The following is a 25,834-nucleotide window of genomic DNA, read 5'->3' on the forward strand; positions in this document are numbered from 1 at the left end:
CCAAGCACCAGCCGCACTGGTCCTCAGTGCAATCATGGACGGCTTTCGACTCACCAAAGTACTCATGGATGGCGGCAGCGGACTAAACCTCATCTATGAGGAAACTCTTCAAAAGATGGAAATAGACTGGAACCGCATCGAGCAAAGTAGCACAACCTTTAGAGGAATTATCCCCAGTCGGGAAGCATGTTGTGCTGGGAAAATCACACTAGATGTGGTATTCGGCACGCCGGATAATTACAGGTCCGAAGAAACTACATTCCAAGTGGCCCCATTCAGCAGTGGTTATCACGCTCTTTTAGGATGGGAGACATTCACAATATTCCAAGCCGTACCCCATTACGGGTACATGAAGCTCAAAATGCCTGGGCCCAATGGAATCATCACTCTCGCCAGCGATCCGGACACAGCACTCCGCGCCGAAAACAAAACAGCCGCATTGGCCCTCGAGGCATTATCTGAAGCCCTCTCGGCCGAGGAATTAAGTACGCTACGATCCACAGTGGACAGGGACGACGTGATACTCGACAAGAGATCCAAGTCCACCTCTTTTAAACCAGCGGATGAAATAGTCAAATTCCAAGTCCACCCAATGGACCCTACAAAAACAGCCTCCATCGGGGCACAACTAAGCCCCGCCGTGGACGCCACGCTATGAGAGTTCCTGTGCGAGAACTGGGACATATTCGCCTGGCATCCCTCAGGCATGCCAGGAATCCCCCGCAGGCTGGCCGAGCATAGCCTCAATATCCTAAAGGGATTCAAGCCGATCAAGCAAGCTCTTCGGCGTTTCTCCGAACCTAAGAGACAGGCCATGGGAGAGGAACTAGCCAAGTTATTGGAGGCCGGATTCATCAAAGAAATAAAACACCCGGGCTGGCTAGCAAACCTGGTGATGGTACCAAAGAAGGACAGATCTTGGCGCCTTTGTGTCGACTTCAAAGACCTCAATAAAGCTTTCCCAAAGGATCCCTTCCCCCTCCCACGCATCGATCAAATCATTGATGCTACTGCAGGACACGAGTCATTGTGTTTCCTCGACGCATACTCAGGTTACCACCAAATCAAGATGGCGGAGTCCGACCAAGCCGCAACGGCATTCATCACACCATACGGTCCCTTCTGTTTTAACACAATGCCTTTTGGGCTCAAAAACGCCGGCGCAACATATCAGCGCATGATTCAGACATGTCTGGAGAAACAAATCGGCAAAACAGTAGAGGCATACATAGACGATGTGGTCTTCAAAACCAAACACGTCGACTCTTTGATAGACGACTTGAGGCTCACATTCGACAACCTCCGAACATATGACATCAAGCTCAATCCGGAAAAATGCGTTTTCAGCGTACCAACCGGAAAGCTCCTGGGATTCATTGTCTCCAATAGAGGTATTGAAGCTAATCCGGCCAAAATCCGAGCGTTGTCACAGTTGGCTACCCCAACAGACTTCAAACAAATCCAGAAGCTAACTGGATGCATGGCGGCTCTAAGTCGCTTTATCTCCTGCTTAGGAGAAAAGGCTTTACTCCTTTATCGCCTCCTTCGGCGCACCAAACACTTCGAGTGGATGGACGCGGCCACAGCCGGATTGGAAGAAATAAAGGCCATTCTCGCAACCAACCCAATCCTGGCCGCACCAAACGCCGGCGAACCAATGATGTTGTACACTGCGGCAACTCATCAAGTTGTAAGCGCGGTGCTCGTTGTTGAACGGGAAGCGGACGGACACAAATTCCCTCTTCAGAAGCCAGTATACTATGTATCCACCGTCCTCACTCCATGCAAATCACGGTACCCGCATTACCAAAAAATAGCATATGCGGTATTCATGGCATCACGGAAACTGTGACACTACTTTCAAGAGTGTTCGATTACAGTAGCCTCGGAAGTGCCACTTAATGATATTATCAACAACGGCGACGCTATGGGCCGGATTGCCAAATGGGCCATTGAGCTCCTCCCATTTGACATAACATACAAACCTCGCTGAGCCATTAAATCGCAAGTACTGGCCGACTTCATCGCCGAATGGACGGAGGCTGAACTCCCTAAAGAGTACGGCGCATACTCTAATTCGATCATGCACTTCGACGGTTCTAAAATGCTGGCCGGTCTAGGGGTTGGCGTCGTCCTGACGTCCCAACTGGAGATATTGTTCGGTACATACTACAAATATTGTATACAGATTCCAACAATGCAGCCGAATACGAAGCTCTGTTGCATGGTCTTCGGATGGCAGTCTCCATGGGCATTCAATGCCTGGAGGTGCGTAGGGATTCAAACCTTGCAATATCCCAAATAAATGGAGATTTTGACGCCAAGGATCTGAAAATGGCGGCCTATCGAAATGTCGTCCTCAAAATGTCAGCTCGGTTCGAGGGACTCGAATTTCACCATGTGGCTCGGGAAAACAATCAGGCGAACGATATCCTCGCCCGCATCGGTGCAAAATGCGACGCGGTCCCCCCAACATATTTCTGGAAAGGCTCTTCAAGCCATCCGTAGCATGGGAAGGGGACACTGGTAACAACAGTCCGGACCTGGCCAAAATACCTGATACCGAACTCTTTGACACAATCGGAGGCTCCGCCACCGAAATAACACCTTCTGCCCATGAAATAATGGCCATTATTGCCTTGTGGACAGAACCATTCCTGGCCTACCTAACCAGACAAGAACTTCCGGAGGACCAAAATGAGGCACGCTGCATAGTGCAGCGATCCAAGGCCTACAGGGTCCATGATGGAGAATTGTACAAGAAAAGCACTACCGGAGTCCTTCAAAGGTGCATCTCCGAAGAGGAAGGGCGGAATATTTTGGCAGAAATTCACGCCGGACTCGGCGGCCATCACGCCGCAGCCCGGGCTCTTGTAAGCAAGGCCTTCTGTACATGATTCTATTGGCCAACGACCCGGGCAGATGCACATGACTTGGTCCAACGTTGCGCCGGTTGCCAGCTCTTTGCAAATCAAAGCCACATGCCACCCACCGCCCTCCAAACAATCCCCATTACATGGCCCTTTGCGGTCTGGGGGCTTGACATGGTTGGACCCCTCAAAGGGGGAACCCACAAGAAAAAATACTTATTGGTCATGGTAGATAAATTCACCAAACGGATAGAGGCCAAACCGGTTAAAATAGCCGAATCCGGACTGGTGATAGATTTCATATCTGGGGTTGTACACCGTTACGGCGTCCCCCACAACATCATCATTGATAACGGCACGAACTTCATGGCCGACAAGGTAAAACTCTGGTGCAGCAAAATGGGCATCAAGCTCGATTATGCTTCAGTCTATCACCCACAAACCAACGGCCAAGTCGAGCGAGCAAACGGTCTTATAATGAGCGGCATTAAACCCAGATTAGTACGTTCCTTAATGGAGTCTGACACGCACTAGGTAGAGGAGCTCGACTCCGTACTCTGGGGGCTGCGGACCACGCCGAATCGTTGTACCGGATATACACCATTTTTTATGGTGTACGACGCAGAGGCAGTCTTGCCTTGTGACATCATTCATGACTCACCTCGAGTGCGCATGTACGAAGAAAGAGAAGCCGAGCTCGATCGGCAGGACAATCTGGACACCTTGGAGGAGGTGCACGACGTAGCCACATCCCGTTCCGCATTTTACCAGCAACAGGCTCGCAGATACCAAAGTAGAGAAGTACGGGCCAAAACTTATAACGTTGGCGAACTAGTTCTACACCTGCCGGATAAGAAAAAGAACAAGCTCGAGCCCAAATGGGAAGGTCCCTTCGTTATTGACCAAGTTCTGACCGGTGGAGCGTACCGACTGCGGGATGCATTGACTAGTCGACTCGAGCCGAACCCATGGAACGCGGCCAGGCTCCGAAGATTCTACGCCTAGAACCGGACTCTATGTTAGTCACCTCCCTTTGTCCATTTTCTGCATATGCATCATCTGTCTTGTTTCCCTTTCTTTCTTTCTCTTATCTTTTCACTAGGCCTTCAATGGTCACCTTGCGCCTCACTTGTACATTACAGATGCGCTAGCCGCACTATCCATACCTAGGGGCTTCTTTCATAGAAGCTTAAATTATTTACCTGGGCCTCACGCCCAACACATGTGTTATACTTCCGCATGTACCTTTTTTCACCATTATATGCATTGATATGACTTAAGTTTTGGCCAAGCTGGGCTGCCTGGCTCTTGTATTTATGCCCTATGTTCCCGTTAATTCGGCTAGGGCATAAGGGGAGCACCTCTGCGATTGTTACTGCCGGGTCAGCCGGATGTGTACCTCAGACTGGGTGAAGCCGAAAGCTAGTATTCTTAAGGGAAAATTCGGCCGGTGAACAAAAGATGACTTTTATTTATTACCCATATCTGCCCTCATGTGTTTTTTCTGCATTTCTTATCACAGTCCGGACATGCACTTTAGGGCATGCTTACCCAGGGAAAGGAACCCTTAACGGAACTATTCTCCCTGGAAGATGTTTCTTACTACCCATGTAATATAACATAACTAGTTGGGCACTTGTCTGATAAAGCACTAATGACCCCTACGCCTGGTCTCCATGCATACCCCAGTTCTTATATAACTGAGCGGGTATTCGGATTCACTCCGGACTATCGGGCCGGAGGTTGAAGCGAAAAGGTCCGCAATGACAAATGATCTACAATCCGGCTAGAAGGCATTATACATGTCACTGTAATTACATAGTCATGCAGACTGACTAAACTCCTCTTCTATACCATCCCATAGGCGGTCTAGCTTACAATCCTGTTGGGAATACTTTGCTGGTAATTCTACTTGCCCATAAACTAAGCTAACGGGGATCTCTTTTCCGTCGGGCCCCACAGGTCCGACCTCGGCCATGTGATTTGGGTCTGCCTTGGTATACCGAGTCTTCACCATGGCCCAGGCCTCTCTGGCACCCTGTCGGCAGGCCAATATCTTCCATAATTAGAGGCGCCGCCGTGCTCCCTTCAGCTTCTCGATAAGCTCTGCAATGCCCTCTGGCAAGGAGACAGATGACCACAAAGCCTGGGCAACACCTTGCATCACCTGTCGAACTTGTTCGTGCAGATGTGACAGCTCGGACAGAAGATCACCCGCAGACCCGGGCATTTCCTCCGCAGGACGACCCGTCAGCATACCTACAGACATAACACTGTTAGTCGACTTCTTCGCCGAACTCCTTTAGTAGGATTCGTTCAAGCACTTACTAAAAATGCCGCACCGAAGCCGCTTATTCTCCTTCTCGGAGTCCGCAAGCTGGCACCGAATGTCTTTTAGTTCAATGTTCAGCTTAACATTGGCACCTTGGATACTGTTTTTCTCCAGCACAACCTTACTCAGCACGCGTTTGCCAGCCTCTAGCTTTCGCATAACATTCTGGTCCCCCGGACTTTCTCCGGACTCATCTGCAAAATCAATTGTTAGATCTGCAAACACCCCACACACTATATGGTAACCACCATTCTTTAAAGTAAATGTTACCAGCGGGAGCCTTTTTCTATTCCTGCAATGCGGCAAGAGCGACCCCCAGTTGGGTCTTGCATTCCTCCAGCTCCTGGGACAGCCTAGTATTCTTCTTTGTAAGAACCTGCACATTATAGATGATCCTTAAATTAGTTCTGCTAACTGTTTCAAGTCTCAGGGGCTACTGATACATATAAATCGTCAGATTTACTCACCCATACATCCTTTACATACTGATCAGTGGCTCTGGCTAGACCATCTTGAGCAGCACGGAGGTACGCCTCCCCATAATTGAAGGCGTCTAACGCCTATGGTGAGAAACAAGCGTCGCAGAGTACGGCCCGGCAGCGCCTATGATTCATGGCGCTTTCCACTTCTGAGTTTGTGGCGGACAATCTATCCGCATCCCCTGTCGGGGGATTATCCGGCGCCTGCCCCATATTGCCTTCCGCCTCTATGTCCAGTCCTGGCACCCGACTGGTGGAAGCTTGATTGGCAGTGTCGCCGGACATATACTGGCGAGCGTTCTTTCTGTTAAAGAAATGCGGGCGTCATTACATTTTGAGAAAGATGACAACCACGGAGCAGGGTTTTTCCTATACCTTTGTGCCGGCGTCTCCGTCCTGACCGCCTTCCTTTTTGGCCTACCCGGCCTCGACACCTCTTGTTGACGAGTTGCCGCGGGTTCGGTAGTGCGTCCTGAATGCCTTCCCTGTAAAAGATGCCATGTATATATGGTGGGTGAAGAGCCTAAAAGGGGATCCTAGTTTTGGAGTTGGGATGTTTTTATTTTTCTTACCTGCGATGCAGGGAGCAGTCCGGGATAGTCGGCCGTAATGGCCACCGGGGCATCGTCGCAGCTTAACTAATAAAACTGTCGGTCTATCAGTTCCACGGAGATAACCGGATCTTCTTAGAGTCCGGAGTCGATGGCCCGGTCAGGGTCCTCTGGTTGTGGAGAAGGGCTGCTGACCTCCTTTATGGCTTTTCGCAGTTCCTGCCGCAAGGTGGCAAGGTGAATACTTATGACTAAGAATGCGGGAAAAATGGGAGCAGGGAAATATAACTTACCCAGCTTGGAGGATTGTACATAGAGAATCCATCCCGTGGCTTGAGGCGGGTGAACTCCTCTTCCTCGCCCTTGAATAGTTCGGACAGAATCTTCGCTAGAGCGGCAACATTGCCCGGACCCTTACGCCCGCAGCGGGTGGCGTCATCCGCCCCGTTATAACACCACAAGGGGTGCCCACGATATTGGAGTGGCTGCACTCCCCGCATTATGAAAATCGACATAACTTCGAATATTATCAATCCAGATCGAGCTAGTGCTTTGATCCGGTTCATCAGATAGAGGACTTCTCCATTGTCTTCCGACTGGGAGCTCCGTGGGCGCCAACTTTGGTGCTTCTTCAGAGGAGCATTGTTGAACTCGGGTAGACCCCGCCGAACAGGGTCCGGAAGAGGGACGTCCTCCATATAAAACCATTCCAAAGGCCAGTCTTCGGACGGCTTCTTCGGGGTACCGGACAGGTATCCGGTATCGGCGATGCGCCATATTTCGGCTCCGCCCACTTCATAAAGTGATTCCCTCTGTGTGCGAGGGACAAGGCAGAATAGCCTTTTCCATAGCTCGAAGTGAGCCTCGCAGCCCAGGAACAACTCGCAGAGAGCAACATAGCCGGCGATGTGTAGGATGGAGGCAGGGGTGAGATTGTGTAGTTGGAGGCCGTAGAACTCTAGGAGCCCGCGGAGGAACGGATGGATTAGAAATCCGAGTCCCCTTAGTAAGTAAGGAACAAGGCAAACACGTTCCCCCATAGAGGGACAGGGAAAGTTCTCCGCTTGCTCCCCGCCATTGTAGGTGGCGAGCCTGGCTTGAACAGGCACCATGTATGCCGGAGGGAGAAATCCCTTAGTCTGCAGCTCGACTAATCGACTATGCGGGACTGTACACCTCTCCCAATCACCGGGCTTAGGGCTACGAGGGCGGGAGGAGGAGCTACGGAGGTCGGCCATGCTGAAATGGATCTTTCCGAAGCACGCTCTGATGAATTTTCGCTAGGGGAGGATGATATGGATTGGATCTAAGAATCCCCATCCCTTTAATAGACAATTATTTATCTGGCTAGGGGGGCGAATGTAAAAACACCCTGGCACCTCGTATTCATTCGACGCGTGGGAGATAACCCTTATTGGGCACAAAAGCCAAGAGGTTCAACATTTATGGAGCCGGACACTGCCTACGAACAGTTGAAAGTTGGAGAAGAACCCACCTTGCAATGCAGAAGACAACACTGCGCGCTGGACTCATCGTCATTGAAGCCTGGTTCGGGGGCTACTGAGGGAGTCCTAGATTAGGGGGTGTCCGGACAGCCGGACTATATCCTTTGGCCGGACTATTGGGCTATGAAGACACAAGATTAAAGACTTCGTCTCATGTCTGGATGGGACTCTACTTGGCGTGGAAGGCAATCTAGGCAATACAGATATGTATATCTCCTCCTTTGTAACCGACCTTGTGTAACCCTAGCCCTCTCTGGTGTCTATATAAGCCGGAGGGTTTTAGTCCGTAGGACAACATACAATCATACCATAGGCTAGCTTCTAGGGTTTAGCCTCTCTGATCTCGTGGTAGATCTACTCTTGTACTACCCACATCATCAATATTAATCAAGTAGGACGTAGGGTTTTACCTCCATCGAGAGGGCCCAAACCTGGGTAAAACATCGTGTTCCCTGCCTCCTATTACCATCCGCCTTAGACGCACAGTTCGGGACCCCCTACCCGAGATCTGCCGGTTTTGACATCGATAGTGGTGTTCGGAGCTCAATCATTGTGGTGTAAAGCTCCGGGCAAGCGTTGCGGTCTCCAATTAGGTTGTGGAGATCACCCTGAGCAATTTGACAGGTTTCGGTGACCGCCCCCAAGGGTTGCCATTTGTACGGGTTCGGTGACCGCCCTCAAGGGTCCCTTAGTGGAATCATGGCATCTTGCATTGTGCGAGGGCGTGAGGAGATTACGGTGGCCCTAGTGGCTTCTTAGGGACCATTGTGCCTCCACACCGCTCCAAACGGAGATTCGCATCCGCAAGGGTATGAACTTTGGGATACATCATCATCTCCACGAGCCTCGGTTATCTCTTACCCAAGCCCTTTACTTATGCAATTTACTTTGTGATAGCCATATTGTTTCTTGTCATATATCTTGCTATCACATAGTTGTTTATCTTGCTTAGTATAAGTTTTTGGTGCACATAGGTGAGCCTAGTTGTTGTAGGTGTTGTGCTTGACAAATTAACCGCTAGGTTTGTTCCGCATTTGTTCAAGCCTAAATCGTAATTATTTTAAAGCGCCCATTCACCCCCCCTCTAGGCGACATCCACGATCTTTCAGACACCATCACCAACAAGAACGTGAAGGTCAAGTGCTCAACACAAACAACCGCTCAACGACTTCACCATCTCCCTTGGCATCTTAGCCAAGCGACTTCAAGGCATCTTCGCCTACGGACATACGACATCTTCACCAACAAGCACCCAAGACTACGCTCAAGAGAAGCTCCCCAAGCTCAAGTGCACGACTTCCACGAGATACTACGACCTCGACACCGACCACGAGATTCCTTTCTATGGGACTCAAGAACCCGAGGAGTATCTTGAGTGGGAGAGCCTCATGGACGACTACCTCAAGCTACATCAAGTTCCTCTCGAAGATCAAGTGAAGTGCACCTCAACGAACTTCCACGACTATGCTTCCACATGCATGGTGGTTTCACTCACCTTCGAAGAGCTATGACATGAGTTGGCCCAAGATGAAGAGAGCTTTGCGGCGAGAGTTTGTGCCTCCAACCTACACGGAACAATTTCTATGCCAATTGGAGAACACCACCCAAGGATCCAAGTCCATTGACGCGTACTTCAAAGAGATGAAGAATGCCTTGCGATGAGCCGGTGTGGACAACCTGTTGGGGATATTACTACTGGGCATAAACTTGCGTATCTGGGCCGGGTTAACTTCATCAGTAATTAAGTATGTTAAAGCCCATGAAGGTAGATGAGGGCTTAAAGCCCATGATCAGTTTAAGGCCTGTAGCCGTAAACCGGCGTCGGTATGTAAACTTGTATTGTAAGTTAGGAATAAGTAGAGTCCAAACCGAACACGTGTATGAGACGGTGTTGGGACTCTATAAACCGATGGGCGTCACCCATGTATATAAGGGGACGACCCGGCGGCGGTTCATGGACAGACAACAACTCGAGACTTAGGCGAAGCTTGTTTGCTCCCTAGTCATCGAAACCCCATCAATTCCATCACAAATAGACGTAGGATTTTACCTTCATCGAAGGGGCCGAACTAGTATAAACTCTCTTGCCTTCGTGGGAGTCATCCATGGAGGAAGTTATGAAGATGGATCGGAATCTCGCGGCGAGACCGTCGTTTATTCCGGCGACGAGTCATCAATCGGAGAAACCGAATCTCTATATCAGCTACAAGATGGCCAGATTGGGGGCTGTTCCGATGGCGACAGTATTCCGGACCCCTCTGATCTACCCAACCGAGTTGGAATATTCATGGCCGGCACACAAGCAGTGCTTCATTCTTCGACCGCTGCGCCAGTAACCTCCGGTTCAGTAGCGGCGACAGCCGCCAGGGCAGGAAGCTCTGTACGCCCGCCGGCTCAAGTTCTATCAGATCTATTTAATGCATTGGGTGTGCTTATGGTAGAAGCTAACCCGGCGGATCAGGACGTCCACAAGGCGGAGATTGCAAAGGTGAAGGAACAGATCACCCAGGCCAAGGCGGACCTGGCAGCTGAGAATGCCAGGATGACCGCAGAGCGGGCTGCTTTAGACGCGCAAGCCTACAGGCTCATGTTGGACCAGAACGCGTCGCATGAAGTCATGAAGAGGAAGTACCGATCCCGTTTGCCTTCGGTTTTCGCGGCCAGAGACCTTTTCAACACCCAGGAGCAGGAACCAGTAATCCGCTGGAGGGAAACCGGGCGGAAGCTCCTGGGACCGGTGCGCCAGTTCAGCCCCGTCTAATGGATCTGCCTCGTCAAAATACTGTTATACCTCAGGCTGTTTCAACACCTCTGGGTCACTACTCCAACCCAATGGACAATCTCATTGCCGCTGCTGCACGGCTGGAGGCCATTCCAATTGAGGTGACTCGCCGCAGGCGGTAGAGACGCGACGGGTCAAGGAGCTTCTTAGGACAGCTTTGGTCCAACAGGAAGCATACTCGTACAGCTGCGACCGGATCCACTCGACCCCTCGTCCAAGCCAGAGCTATAGCAGGCGTATGGTTGAACCGGCGGTGTCAAGTAATGAACGACGTGGAGCACCCCGCGGCAACAACCCGGCAGGTGGTGCTGATAACACTCGGGAAGTGGTGGACTGGGCCCGAGCGTGCAGGGAGGCCGAGTTAGCTACACAATATCCGGCTCGGCAGCTTACGCCAGTTTGTCCAACTATCTCGGTCGAACCTGGTGTTACTTCTAGTTCTTTGGGGGTGCCTTGCCTTGTCCCCGCTTTAAGCAATGTGCGCCTGCCCAAGGATTTCAAAGGCCCACGCAAGGTACCAAATTACACGGCGGATCAACCTCCAGAGACATGGGTGGAGAGCTATGAGATGCCCATGGAAATGCTTGATGTGGATGATGCGGCATGTGCGAAGTACTTCACCATGATGCTCGAAGGAACAGCCCGTACTTGGTTAAAAAGCTTACCGGCCAATTCTATCAGTTCATGGGCCCAATTACGAGCCCGGTTTATGAGTAATTTGAAGGATACATGTTAGCAGCCTATGTCGATAGTGGACTTAGCTGCCTGTGTCCAGGAGGAAGGAGAATCGACGACTCATTGGGTGCGCCGGGTCTCGCAGGTTCTGCATTCATCAGACTGCATCAACGCTGACACCGCGGTTATAACCCTAGAAGGCAATTGCCGGTTTGGGCCCCTAAAGCTGAAATTAGGACGGATGAAGCGCCATTGCACTGACATGGGGACCCTCATGGCTGCCTTGGTAAAGTATGCTGATTCTGATAGTACCAAGGATCCCGAGTCTGATGATGACAAGACAGGGAAGGGAAAGAAGAACAGCAACTCCAAAGGTCAACAGCACCACTCGGCAGGCAACGGTAACGGAGGCAAGCATAAAGCGGATGGCAACATGGACTTCGTGGCTAATACCAACGCGCAGGACAAGGGTCAGTGACGCAAGGGTAAACCGCCAAATCATAGTGGAGCGCCTAACCCTAACCCGGACCGCTTAAATTATCTATTGAACCAACCCTGTCCAAAGCATGGGACGAAGGAGGTGCTAGCAAACCACCTTTGGAAGGATTGCTTCATTATGCAGGAGTTCAAGAACTCTAATGCTTTCCGGTATGATCACGGCTCCGGCGGTGGCTCAGGATCCGGGCCGGGATACGGTGGAGGAAATTCCGGTTCAGGATTTAATGGTAACCCGGGCAGACATAACAATCAAAATAATCAGAATAACCAGGGTGGTTACAACTAGCAACAGCAACAATCGGGTTACCAGAGCAACCCAAAGCAGTTGAATAGCGGGCAGTACCATGTTTTCACCACTAGCTTGGACAAGCGAGACCGAAAGGTTCAGAGGCGGGCAGTCAACTCTGTTGAACCGGCCGTGCCCCATTATCTACGCCGGTCTGAACAGCCAATCATATGGAGCAGAGAGGATCACCCTCCCCAGGTTGATAATCCGGGTCAGTTGGCTCTGGTGGTGGCGCCTCAGGTGGGAGGTTACAAGTTCACCAAGGTGCTCATGGATGGAGGGAGCAGCATTAATATCTTGTACTATGAGACCTTCCGTCATATGGGACTAACAGACAAAAATCTCAAACCGTCGAATACGGTGTTCCACGGTGTGGTACCTGGCAAGTCAGCATATCCTGTTGGTAAGATAGCTCTGGAAGTGGCCTTTGGAGATGATCATGATTCTAGGTCGGAAACATTGACGTTTGAAGTGGTGAAAATCCAAAGTCCATATCACGCCCTATTTGGGCGACCGGCCTACGCCAAGTTTATGGCACGGCCCTGTTATGTGTATTTGCAGCTCAAGATGCCAGGTCACAGGGGGACAATAACGGTTCACAGAAGCCGTAAAATCGCTTTGGAGTGCGAGGAAGGAGATGCGGCCTACGCAGTGTCGGTTTGTGCCACCGAAGAGCTGAAGTATTATAAGGACAATGTTGATCCGGCGGACATGACTCCATTAAAGAAGCCAACTATGGAGCATGATCCGGCCCTGAAGTTCAAATCGGCAGCTGAAACTAAGCTTGTTGACTTCGTGCCAGGCGATTCGTCCAAGCAGTTCAGCATCAGTGCCAACTTGGATCCGAAATAGGAAAGCGCGCTCATCGAGTTCATCCGTGAGAAATCGGGACATTTTTGCATGGAAGCCCTCTGACATGCCAGGTGTACCGAGGCAACTCGCTGAGCACACCCTTAATGTGGATCCTAAATACAAACGAGTGAAACAGTTCCTCCGCCGGTTTAACAAAGAAAGACGCAAGGCGATTGGAGAAGAGGTAGCCAGGCTCTTAGCAGCTGGCTTTATTATTGAAGTTTTCCACCCTGAGTGGCTTGCCAATCCGGTGTTGGTCCTTAAGAAAAACGGCACCTGGCGCATGTGTGTGGATTACACAGATCTTAATAAGGCTTGTCCAGTAGATCCTTTTGCCCTCCCCCGTATTGATCAAATTATTGATGCTACGACGGGTTGTGAGCGTTTGAGTTTTTTGGATGCATATTCTGGCTATCATCAGATCAAAATGGCAGTTAAGGACCAGGAGAAGACGACATTCATAACTCCCTTTGGAGCCTTCTGCTATGTGTCTATGCCCTTTGGGCTCAAGAGTACCCAGGCAACTTATCAACAGTGTGTACAAAATTGTCTTCACAAGCAGATTGGCCGTAATGTACATGCTTACGTGGATGATATCGTGGTTAAGTCAAGGGAGAAGGAGACTCTGGTTGACGACTTGAAGGAAACCATTGATAACCTGAGGACGTACAAGATGATGCTTAATCCGGCCAAGTGTGTCTTTGGTGTACCGGCAGGCAAGTTATTGGATTTTCTGGTGTCCAACAGGGGAATTGAGGCTAATCCGGAGAAGATCACAGCCATCACCTCCCTGGCTAAACCGAAGTGTATCAACGATGTTCAACGCCTGGCAGGCCGGATTGCCGCGTTAAGCCGGTTTATCAGCCGCCTTGGTGAGAAGGCAATCCCTTTGTATTAGATGTTGAAGAAGACGGATCAATTTGTCTGGAGTTCTACTGCTGACAAAGCATTTGAGGACTTAAAGCGACAATTGGCCAATCCGCCTGTGCTCGCTGCTCCCATGGACAAGGAGCCGTTGCTGCTATATGTTGCTGCTAATGCTCGTGTGGTCAGTGTGGCTATTGTGGTGGAGCGAAAAGAGGCAGGCAAGGAGCATCCGGTTCAACGTCCGGTCTATTATATCAGCGAGGTACTCATTGAGTCCAAGCAAAGGTATCCGCATTGGCAGAAGCTGGTATATGGAGTTTTTATGGCAAGCCAGAAGCTCAAGCAATACTTCCAAGGGCACCCCATTACGATGGTCAGTTCTGCTCCAGAACTGGGAAGCGACTGGCCGGATTGCCAAGTGGGCTATAGAGCTTGAGCCGCACGGGTTGAAGTATGTGCCTCGGACGGCGGTTAAGTCTCAAGAACTTGTTGATTTCATCAATGATTGGACGGAACTACAAGCACCTGAAGAAAAGCTGGATCACACATATTGGACCATCCATTTTGACGGATCCAGGCAATTGGAAGGCTCGGGGGCTAGAGTCGTATTAACTTCCCCACGAGGTGATAAGTTTTGTTACGTTCTCCGCTTAATGTTCCCTTGTACTAACAATGCAGCTGAGTATGAAGCCTTGCTCCATGGTCTCCGGATGGCTAAGGAGATGAATCTAAGTCGAGTTAAGTGCTTCGGTGACTCGGACCTCGTGGCTCAACAAGTGTCTGGCACTTGGGATTCCAAGGACCCACTCATGGCAGCATATCATCGTGAGGTGGATATTGTTGCAGGTCACTTTAAAGGCTATCAGGTGGACCACGTGGACCAACGGAAGAATGAAGCGGCGGACGCTTTAAGCCGGCTGGGCTCTCAGCGCAAACCGGTCCCGCCCAATGTTTTTCTGGATGTGCTGCACAACCCGTCTGTCAAACTCCCTGGTGAAGCGGATTTGGCTATTCCTGATCCGGAGGCTCAATTGGTGGCAGCTCTTCATGTCATTCCGGAATGGACGCTTCCTTACCTGGCGTACATGAACCAGGGCGAGTTACTAGAGGATGAGACTCTGGCCCGACAGATAATCCGGCGGTCCAAGTCCATGACTATTTTCAATGGCGAGTTGCATCATTGCAGTGTATCAGGGGCGTTTCAACGCTGTGTGTCTCCTGAAGAAGGCTGTGAAATTTTGCGTGAGATCCACGAAGGAGATTGTGGTCACCACGCCAGTTCCAAATCTTTGGTGGCTAAAGAGTTTCGCCATGGCTTCTATTGGTTAACATCTCATGCTGATGCGGAGGATCTGGTCAGACGATGTGACGGTTGCCAAAAGTTTTCAAGACGTGCTCATGTGCCGGCTCAAGAATTGAGAATGATTCCAATTACTTGGCCATTTGTGACTTGGGGGCTGGATATGGTTGGGCCTTTCAAAAGGTCCAAAGATAAGAAGACCCACCTCCTGGTGGCGGTTGACAAGTTTATAAAGTGGGTGGAGGCAGAACCTGTTAGCAAGTGTGATGCGGCAACGGCGGTTCAGTTCATCAAAAAAGTGATTTTCCGGTTTGGCTTTCCACACAGTATCATCACAGATAATGGTACCAATTTGTCCAAGGTGCCATGAAGGAGTTCTGCGAACGGGAGCACATCCGGCTTGACGTTTCATCAGTGGCACACCCACAGTCCAATGGTCAAGCAGAAAGGGCTAATCAAGAGATCTTGAGAGGCATCAAGCCCCGGCTTATGGTTCCTTTGCAGAGAACACCGGGTTGTTGGGTAGAAGAGTTACCATCTGTCTTATGGAGCATCAATACTACACCCAACAGATCAACAGGATACACACCGTTCTTCATGGTCTATGGAGCGGAGTCGGTTCTCCCAAGTGATATCCGTCATGACTCACCTCATGTGGCGGCTTATGTTGAAGCGGACAATGAGACATCACGGCAAGACGCTTTGGACCTGTTGGATGAAGAACGTGACATAGCAGCCGCCCGCTCGGCGATTTACCAACAGGATCTTCATCGTTATCACAGTCACCGAGTCAGAACCAGAACCTTTCAGGAAGGAGATTTGGTGCTTCGGCTCATCCAAGATCAGACTGATATGCATAAGCTATCCCCACCTTGGGAGGGACCTTTCATGGTCAGCAAGAATCTGCACAACGGGTCATACTATCTGATCGATATTCGAGAGCATAAAGACTCACGTACATCAGAGGAGGAGACCAACATGCCGTGGAACATAGCTCATCTTCGGCCTTACTATACCTGAGCCATTGGCTCTACTTATGTACATATTACGATGATGTATATATTATGATTAAATATAATAAACCGGAACCTCAGCTAAAGCGGGGTATCTGTTCTTTTACATCATGTGTGGTTACACGGAGTTGTTTTAAAGCGGCCTCCGGTTTACCCCTTGAGTTAGCTTTTCAAAGCATCATGTTATATCACTTGGGGGCTTGGTCGTGTCCGAACCAATGCAACACCTCTTGATAGGCGAGAGCCACCAGATCACTTGGGGACTTGGTCACGTCTGAACCAGTCATGCCTCTTGATCGGCCTAAGGCCACAGAATCACTTGGGGGCTTGGTCGAACCCGAACCATTGACACGCCTTTTGATCGGCATAAACGCCACGATTTCATTTGGAGACCTGGCTGACTTGAACCATAGCTACACCTATCAGGGAGCTTGGTCGTGTCCGACCATGGTAACGCCATCTGATCGGCTCAAATAAAGCCTCTTTTTGCAAACGTTTTTATCATTGCCTTTGCTTCACATTTTTCTTTGATAGATATTTCTTTCTTTTTGTTGCGTTTTTTAAACCGACAAAGTTTTAAGCCGGCTCAAACTGTCAACTGACGGAACACGGTCCATTTTTAATCCGGAGACTATTTGCCCTGTTTGATTTTTTATAAACATCCTATTACGGAGTAACATGGTGTTTTTTTATAACCCGACACGGTCTACATGGTAAACCGACATTATATATATACAGGAGCTACTATCTCCTCCAACAGTGTGGGTTTATAAACCTCCGCTTCAAGATTGGCCAAGCCAACTTCATGCCCAATGATGGCAGATTTTTTGTATTGCAGAAAATACTTTGGACAGTTCATCACCCAAAGGAAGAACAAGTTGCAGTAATTATGCACGAAGGCATATCAAAATCAAGAGTATCGGCTAGCCTATTACAAGGCAACACGGTGCCCAAAATAAGATCATTGTTTTTTCGCAAAGGAGAAGCAGTTTAAACCGGCTTCCGGTTCAAGCTTGGTCACCAGCCTGGCCTGATGGTTGTGGGTCATCCCGCGCCGCTTCAACTTCAGCTTCTCTACCCAGTGGCTGGAAATCAACAGTTGTCCAGTCGATTCCCATTAATGCTTGAATGACAGCTTCATCATGGATCAGCAACGACAGTTCAGTATCGGGAGCGTAAGTATGCTTACGGATTGGAGGGATAAGATTTTCCGCTTCAGGAATTGGTGCAACTACTCGCTTGTTTTGGTTGTCATATTGGGCTTGATAATGAGACAAGTCTGCTTCTTCAACCAATTGACAAGCTAGCGGATGCACCTCCCGGTTTATTGCTCACAGATCTGGTTCACTAAACTCTGACCCGTCTTCCTTCAAGCTAGGATAGCCCCGAGCCGCTTCAACAGGATCAAAATTTGGCACCCAAGCTTTTGCCCAGATTAAGGCATTGATCGCACCGGTTCGAGCAGCAGATTTCTTCAGCTCTTCAACCCGGGCAGGAAGCATCGACAGTCTCTTCAGAGTGTCCTGAATCAAAGTGGGCGCCGAATTGTTGTGGAATGCAGTAGAGATGATCCGTTGTGCACCAGTGTACAGTTGGTCGATCAATGTGTAGGCAGCTTTCAATTTCTTCCGCACATCTGACCGCAAGTGACCAATACGTTTCCCTGAAATATTACAAAGGGTTAACAAACCGGCAGCTCTATAAGACGGCCGAATCAATCCAGAAATCAAACCAGCTTACCAAAGATAGCAGTGGTCATGGCATGCACGTGCCGATTTATGCTGGTCAGTTCGTCCACCACCAGTTTCAGTGCAGCCTCGGCATCTTCTGCTCGTTTGGTTAAAGCGGATTTTTAGTGGCCCAATCCGCCCGCTCCTTCTTGAAATCCTTCTTAAGCTGTTCCATGACGCTTAAGGCGCTGGTCAACTCCTCTTTTGCTTTTGAGGTTTCAGTCTGTTGGGACTTTAGATTTTCTTGGAGATCGGCGACTTGGTTTTCTTTTGTCTTCAGCTCAGCCTGCATACAGACAATTATATGATTCAGCAAGCAGTGCAAGAATTGAAGCACCAACCACATAACAAGTTATGCACTTGGCACTTGGGGGATAATGCCTATTTGATCTTCATATTTCACTTGATTATAAAGTCCCAAGATCAATACAAGTATTCAACTTGGCACTTGGGGGCTAATGGCTATTTGCTCGAATAAATTCTAATGCTGCGATCTCAATTACTTAAAGTCCCGGTTTAATTACACTAAGTTGAACTGGCCCTTGAGGGCTACATCAGCGAATTCAGAAGCATTGCGATTTATATTAGCAAGTCCCAGTTTGAATGAATATTCTAAACCGGCCCTTGGGGGCTAGGAGAGTTAACAAGATTGAAATATCCAAGCAGGGAAAAGTACATGAAAGTTACCTCAAATTTCTCTTTCATCATATTCACCAGACCAGCTTCATAATCACGGCTGGTATATAGCCGGTTCAGGTAGCCAGAATGAAGATCTTGGGCATTCAGAGAAGCATAGGTCGCCAAGTCAACATTCCACTTGCCTTTGCCCATGGCAGCAAATTCTTCTTTGGCGGTATGCTTGGATAAAACAACAGGATTGTTGGACTCTGTATGGCCAATGCCAGTAATTACAACTTCATCATCCTTAGCATCACCGGTTTGCACTGGCGCAGTCGGTTTGTCAGCAGGCTGGGATGGACTGGTGGATCTCCCAAATCGGATGGGGCTCGTGGGCTGGTTCACAGGGCTTGAGGTGTCAATAGGCCTTTCTTCAACAATAAAATTGTCATCCTGCTGTGGTGGATCATTGGGTATGTCTTCAGGAATAGCCGCTTCAAGATCTGGTGTTTTACCCGGTTCAGGGACAGCGTCCTCGTCGGCCGCTTTATCCAGGCGAGCCTTCTTGCTCGGCCTAGGCTTGGCCCTGAAAGGAATAACAAAGTCAAATACAGCATATGTTCCAAGGTGATGTACCAGAAATATTATGATAAGTATAGCTTACCCAAGCACCGTTTTGAGCGGTGGCAGCTGAGTAGCCGATGACTCGCCAGAGGATGAGTGGGAAGTAACCTGATAATCGGAGTCAGAGGGATTAAGAGGTTGACGAAAACAGCCCGCTTTAGGACAAGCATTGACAAGCAAATTAGAGACCTCTGAACGGCATTTCCGAACCAGACTGTTCGGTAAACCAGCGGAGGTAACTACCTGGCCGCTGTGCCGGGTTGTGCAGCGAGCTTCGTGCTGTTGGGTCTTCATAAGAAATTTGGGATCCAAGTAAGCAAGAGGATGAGAAAATTTAACCTTCCGATTTGCCTGACGGATTTTTAGTGAAGGCAAAGGGTTTGAATCGGAAGAGAGAGTAATTACCTCTACAGCATCAGCATGGCTGGCTTCGGCATCATCCTGACAAATATCATCATCAATAAGGCATATGAAAAATAAGCCAAGTGAGTCAAGCTCTAGCTCAAGGTCCGGATTACACAATCATCATCAGGGGCCGGATCAGAAGATGCAGTGGTTTTCTTCTTATGAGCAGGCCGTTTCACGACTTTAGTCTTTGGCTGGGTTGGTCTTTCTGGTTTGTCTGTTTTTTCTGGCTTCTCCTGCGGAAGCTTCTTGCTCCAAAACGGATCATTGCCCTGTTTAAACAGACATTGATATCAAATAATGACTAGATATATCAATAACAGGTTCAGTAAAAAGAAAAATCAAAACTCTTACAGCTGGTGGTTTGTTGGTGGCACAGAAGGGAAGCAGGCCGGTTCGAGTACAGATGTGTTCCGGTTCATTCAGCATTTTATTCACAGCCCCTGTGATTTCTTCGTCGGTGAGCTGGATGTTAGCATGTCGCAGTGGGTCATCAACACTGCCAGTATACTCGCACATCAAACCGGAGCACTGACTAAGGGGCAGTATGCTCCACAATATCCAACAGCGTGCGAGATCAACCCCTGTTATACCGTTGGCCATGAAGGCTCTGAGCTTGGACAGTTGAGGAGCGTATTTGCTTCTTTCCTTGGCAGTCAACCTTTGCGGAAAGGGGTGTGTATTGCTAAGCCGCTCCGGACGAAAGCCAGACAAAGGATTTTCACCAGCAGGGGAGGTGTCTTTGTAATAGAACCATGTTTGATTCCACTCTTTGGGGTGGCTGTGCAGTTTGGCATGAGGGTATGTGACCTCTTTCCTTTTCTGAATCACCACACCACCCAATTCTCTATTGGAACCGTCAGTAAACTCAGTGTGGCGGTTTAGATGGAAGCAGTCTCTGAACAGCTCAACTATGGGCTCCTCTTGAAAGAACGCCTCACAGAGTACTTGGAAGTGACACATGTTTGTAACAGAGTTGGGGCCAATGTCTTGTGGGTGGAGTTGAAAATTGGCTAAAACGTCCCGGTAAAATTTAGAACCGGGCGGCTTAAAGCCCCGGGCTAAGTGATCTACAAAAATGACGACCTCTCCTTCTTGAGGTGTGGAAGGGCATTCTTCGCCAGGGACCCTCCAATGGATGGTGTTTTTGATGCCTAAAGCGCCGATCAGGACTAAATTGTTCAGTTGAGTCTCTGTGACGCGAAAAGGACCCAGTTGCACTCATATACTTGCTTGGCCATGATGAAATCTACAAGATAAGTGATTCCGGTTCAAGAACGCATTGATTAAAGTACACTGGTATGTACAATGTTAAACTGGAGACAGCTCTATCTAAACCGGAGTTTTATGAAGCAACAACATCTGGCGGTTCAATTAGGGGACTAGTGGTATATACTGGTTTGTTAATTTTTTCTATACCAAGTTAAACCGCCGAATCTAAGCATTGAAACAGTTGAGATTGCGGATGGGTAAGTGTACAGAAACAGATTTCACAAGATTTCTCTACAGCGATTGATCTGAAGCAAGTTCAGAAAAGAAGGAAAATATTCAAAAGCTCAAAGCAGAACAGTATTGAATCAATGGGCGGAAATATATGTGAGATCTATGGTTTTAGGCATGAAACTAAAGGCGGATACTAAAAGTTATCACTACATAGAGAAGGGGTTCACAGATGTATCCAGGAGCTAGCATATGAACAAGGAGCAGGCGATGAACACTAGAGAGCATGGAAACCCTAGAACAGATCTATAATGAAAAATATAGAAGACTTACCGGAGCTGAGGAAGACGCGGAAGGTCGCCGCAGTGCTCTGGTACGCTTAGGGTGATGCAGCGGCCAAGGTTGGTGCAGTAGTTGACGGCGGCGGCGGAGCTCCGAAGCTGGGCGACGCGAGGAAGACGAAGCAGAAGGGCACGAAGGGGAAAAAAGAAATGACCTTTGGTCCTATTTATAAAGAAAGGGACATGTGTCACGCGCGAGAATCAAGGGGCCGCGAATTTGGAAACGGAGCTGTCGCCTCGATTGTCACAGATCTATTAAAACAAGAAGGTATCATGGATAGTTTCTTTATGACAGATGACATCACTCCGGTTTACAGCAATCAGAGAAGATGACATCACGGCAGTTCACCAAACTACAAGAAGATGTTGAAGATGAAGTTTTTACTAAAGGATTGACATGAACCTGTTCAAATCAATCTGGGGCCTAATGTTGGGGATATTACTACTGGGCGTAAACCGGTGTATCTGGGCCGGGTTAACTTCATCAGTAGTTAAGTATGTTAAAGCCCATGAAGGTAGATGAGGGCTTAAAGCCCATGATTGGTTTAAGGCCTGTAGCCGTAAACCAGCGTCGGTATGTAAACTTGTATTGTAAGTTAGGAATAAGTAGAGACCAAACCGAACACGTATATGAGCCAGTGTTGGGACTCTGTAAACCGACGGGCGTCACCCATGTATATAAGGGGATGACCCAGCGGCGGTTCAAGGACAGACAACAACTCGAGACTTAGGCGAAGCTTGTTTGCTCCCTAGTCATAGAAACCCCATAAATTCCATCACAACTAGACGTAGGCTTTTACCTTCATCGAAGGGGCCGAACTAGTATAAACTCTCTTGCGTCCCTGTGTCCGCTTTAACCCCTTCAAGCTAACCCGTTGCGATGGCTCCACGACTAAGTCCTTTCACAAGGACATCTGCCGTGACAAAACCACGACACAACCCATCAATGAAGTTCCACTTCATGATGGTATTGAAAAACGACATCTCCAAGACTATCTTCCTCAAGAACTACAAGTCACTCGACAACAACTACATTGGTGCTCTCAAGGCAGAACAAGAACTCATGAAGGCCAAGGCTTCTCCACCCCAAGCACACTTCTCGAAGACCAAGCTCAAAGACGACGAGCATGAGCTAGTACCACCATGATGTCCAAGCCCTATGAGATCCAATATGACGCTCCCAAGTGCGACTTCATCGCCATCCCTGTTTGTAGCATTGATGGTGCCGAGTCTACTTCGACTCTTTTTCAAGACGGTGTGGCGACGACTACAACTATGGAGCCAATCAAGGAACATGCTTTGGAGGCGAGCGACATGGTGACGAGCAAGGATGATGCTTCCATCTTAGGAGGCGAGAGTGATGATGTGCCATCTTCGGCCTTCATCCACGGCGACAATGATGAGATGGTTGAGCATGGGATTTTCCCTTCGACCACGGCGATGTATGATGACTTGAGTGACTTGTGCCACCATATCGAGAGTGAGAGTGACTTCACCAATAGCCCCATATATGATGAGTTGCCACAATTCCCATGTGAGGAGAGCCACAACCCCCACCACTTGAGTGAGATGAGTGACTCCACCATCTGTGAGATTGAGTGCACCTACCTTGAGGGAGTGAGTGAACCACCACATAGAGAGAGTGTGATAGTTGTTAGGGCATGTGAGGCCACTATGATTTCTAACGAGTTAACCTCTATCTCTATTGTGTCTTATCATTTGGTGCTAGGTCCCATATATGATGACGCACCAATCCTTGATGACTTCGTCCTACCTTTCGACAAGACATTGGCCATGGTGGAATATGATGCACCCCCCACATGGTTCCATCAAGATGAAGATGACCACCATTTGGTCTTTTCCACCTCACTTACACCACATGAGTGGAATGACAAAGGTAACATAGGTGAAGGTGATGCTCTAGTCCCACTAGTGGACATTCTTGACATTGATCGCTTGCATGATGTTGATCAACCTATTACCATGCTCCATGCTAGTGTGACTTCACCATGCGATGATTTCCCCATTTATGATGAGTTTGATGATTGCCATGTGGAGTCTATTAGTTGTGATGCCATGTTACATAGGATTTCTTGTGATCATTCTTTAGGTCACATAATGTTTGACAATCCGCTTGACTTGTCATATACTATGCATGAGATCCATCATATGTCATATTTACAATCTCATTGTAGTGACTATGCATATGCCATTAAAATGAACCCAATTTTCACATATGGCATAGATGAAAAGCCCATGGTTATTGGCATTTGTTTTTCTTGTGATGATATTAATATGATCCCTTTGCATCATCTACCTCATATTCCATGCCATGACCACCTAGCTTCGGATATGCATTGTTTTGGATGTTGTCCCTTTTCTCCATATGATGTTTCCAATATTGCTCATGAGGAGACCCCCATAGTTTCCTCATACATTTTAGGAGATTTTGATTCCCATTCATCGCATGATCCCAATACTTGTGTGCACCATATGCTTCCCATGAATAACCATGCTATTGTTAGGCCACATACTTGCACGCTCAATTTGTGTCCCCATCATATTATACACAATAAGTATTATTTCATGATGGATGACATGTTCTTATACCATGCATCAAATTTCTTTGAGCAATGCTTATCTTGTACTGACTCTCACGTGCACATACACATCATGATGGATGATGTGTACATTTACCACATACACAATTTCTTTGGCTTGTGTCTCTTTTGTGTAGGTACCCACGAATACTTGTCAACCTCACAATCCCATGAGTTGACAAAACGAGCTCTAGAGAGCAATGATGACTTGGGATCCCATGGATTGTCTTTTCCACCGCTCTCGTTGTGCAAAGACTTTGCACATTTATTCTCCATGTCCCTCACATGGTTATGGATTATTGTCTAATACATATTCTATGCCCATCTTGCCATGTTCACTTTGCATGATATGCCCATTCCTATGCCTTTGCCATGCATTTTTGACCCATGCTTTGCATTACACATGACGATTGATTCTCATACTTGTATGTGTATTTGCAAGCTTGGTGGAGATATTACTTGTTATTGCCATGTTCCATCTGTGACCCATTCCTATGATGATATTATGATCTTGCTTTGTGCTCATGCTTGCGATATGTCAGGTGCATTGCCTTTGCCTATTATTTACTCACATGACATGATTGCCATGATTTCCTCTAGTGTGTTGCATCTTCGCTCCACTAGTTTGCATGCCTTGATTACTATGCTTGCTTATGTTGCATCATCAATGATTCATACTAGCTCATTTCATGCAGTTGATGACAACCATCTACATGCTTTACACATGATTGTTATTGATTCTTGTCATATATCTCCATGTGCTGCCTCTCTCATGTTAGACAATTTTCCATGTATTGAGTGCAACAATGATTCTAATCTTGCTCATGAGATTGCCCCCATAGCATTCTCACATATATTTGGATATTTTGACATATTTCTTGTGAAGCATGCTTGTCTTACCTCTTTGCACCATATACCTAGTGCCATGAATAGTGCCATTGTTGCATCATATTATTCATGCACTTGTGCTTCTAATGGTTATGTGCAAGAGAAGAGAACCATCATGATGGATGATGTGTTTATCTACCATGCGCATACATTCTTCGCTTTCTTTTGTGCATGTGTAGGATACTTCGACATCGTGTCGACTTCCACTTCACATGAGTTGAATATTCGAACTCTTGAGAGCGAACCACCTTCTACCACGACGATTCTACATCGCACTTACTTGTGCTTCGGCATTGTGAAGAATGCACAAGGACACGCCTTCAAGGTGACATCTTTCTTGAGCATGGATATGATGGATCATACTACTTGTGTTGTGATATGTCCATTTTGCATCATGCTTTTATATCAATATTTATTGCATTATAGGCTGTTATTACACATTATGTCACAATACTTATGCCTATTCTCTCTTATTTTACAAGGTTTACATAAAGAGGGAGAATGTCGGCAGCTGGGATTCTGGCTGGAAAAGGAGCAAATATTAGAGACCTATTCTGCACAGCTCCAAAAGTCCTGAAACTTCACACATGATGTTTTCCAAATATATAAAAAACATTGAGCGCAAGAACTTCACCAGGGGGGCACCCCCTGCCCACGAGGGTGGGGGGCGCGCCCTACACCCCTGGGCGCGCCCCCTACCTCATGGGCCCCCTGGTGGCCCTCCGGTGACCATCTTCTTCTATATGGACTCTTTTGATGAGAAAATAATCATAAGCCATCTTCTCGTATGAAACTCCGCCGCCACGAGGCGGAACCTTGGCGGAGCCAATCTAGGGTTCTGGCGGGGCTGTTCTGCCGGGGAAACTTCCCTCCCGGAGGGGGAAATCATCGCCATTGTCATCACCAACGCTCCTCTCATCGGGAGAGGGCAATCTCCATCAACATCTTCATCAGCACCATCTCATCTCAAAACCCTAGTTCATCTCTTGTATTCAATTCTTGTCTCCAAGTCCGGGATTGGTGCTAGTAGGTTGCTATTAGTGTTAATTACTCCTTGTAGTTGTTGCTAGTTAGTTTAATTGGTGGAAGATCATATGTTCAGATCCTATATGCACATTAATACCCCTCTGATTATGAACATGTTTATGCTTTGTGAGTAGTTACTTTTGTTCCTGAGG

The sequence above is a fragment of the Triticum aestivum genome, chromosome 6A, assembly GCF_018294505.1.
Source record: "Triticum aestivum cultivar Chinese Spring chromosome 6A, IWGSC CS RefSeq v2.1, whole genome shotgun sequence".
NCBI classification, from domain to species: domain Eukaryota; kingdom Viridiplantae; phylum Streptophyta; class Magnoliopsida; order Poales; family Poaceae; genus Triticum; species Triticum aestivum.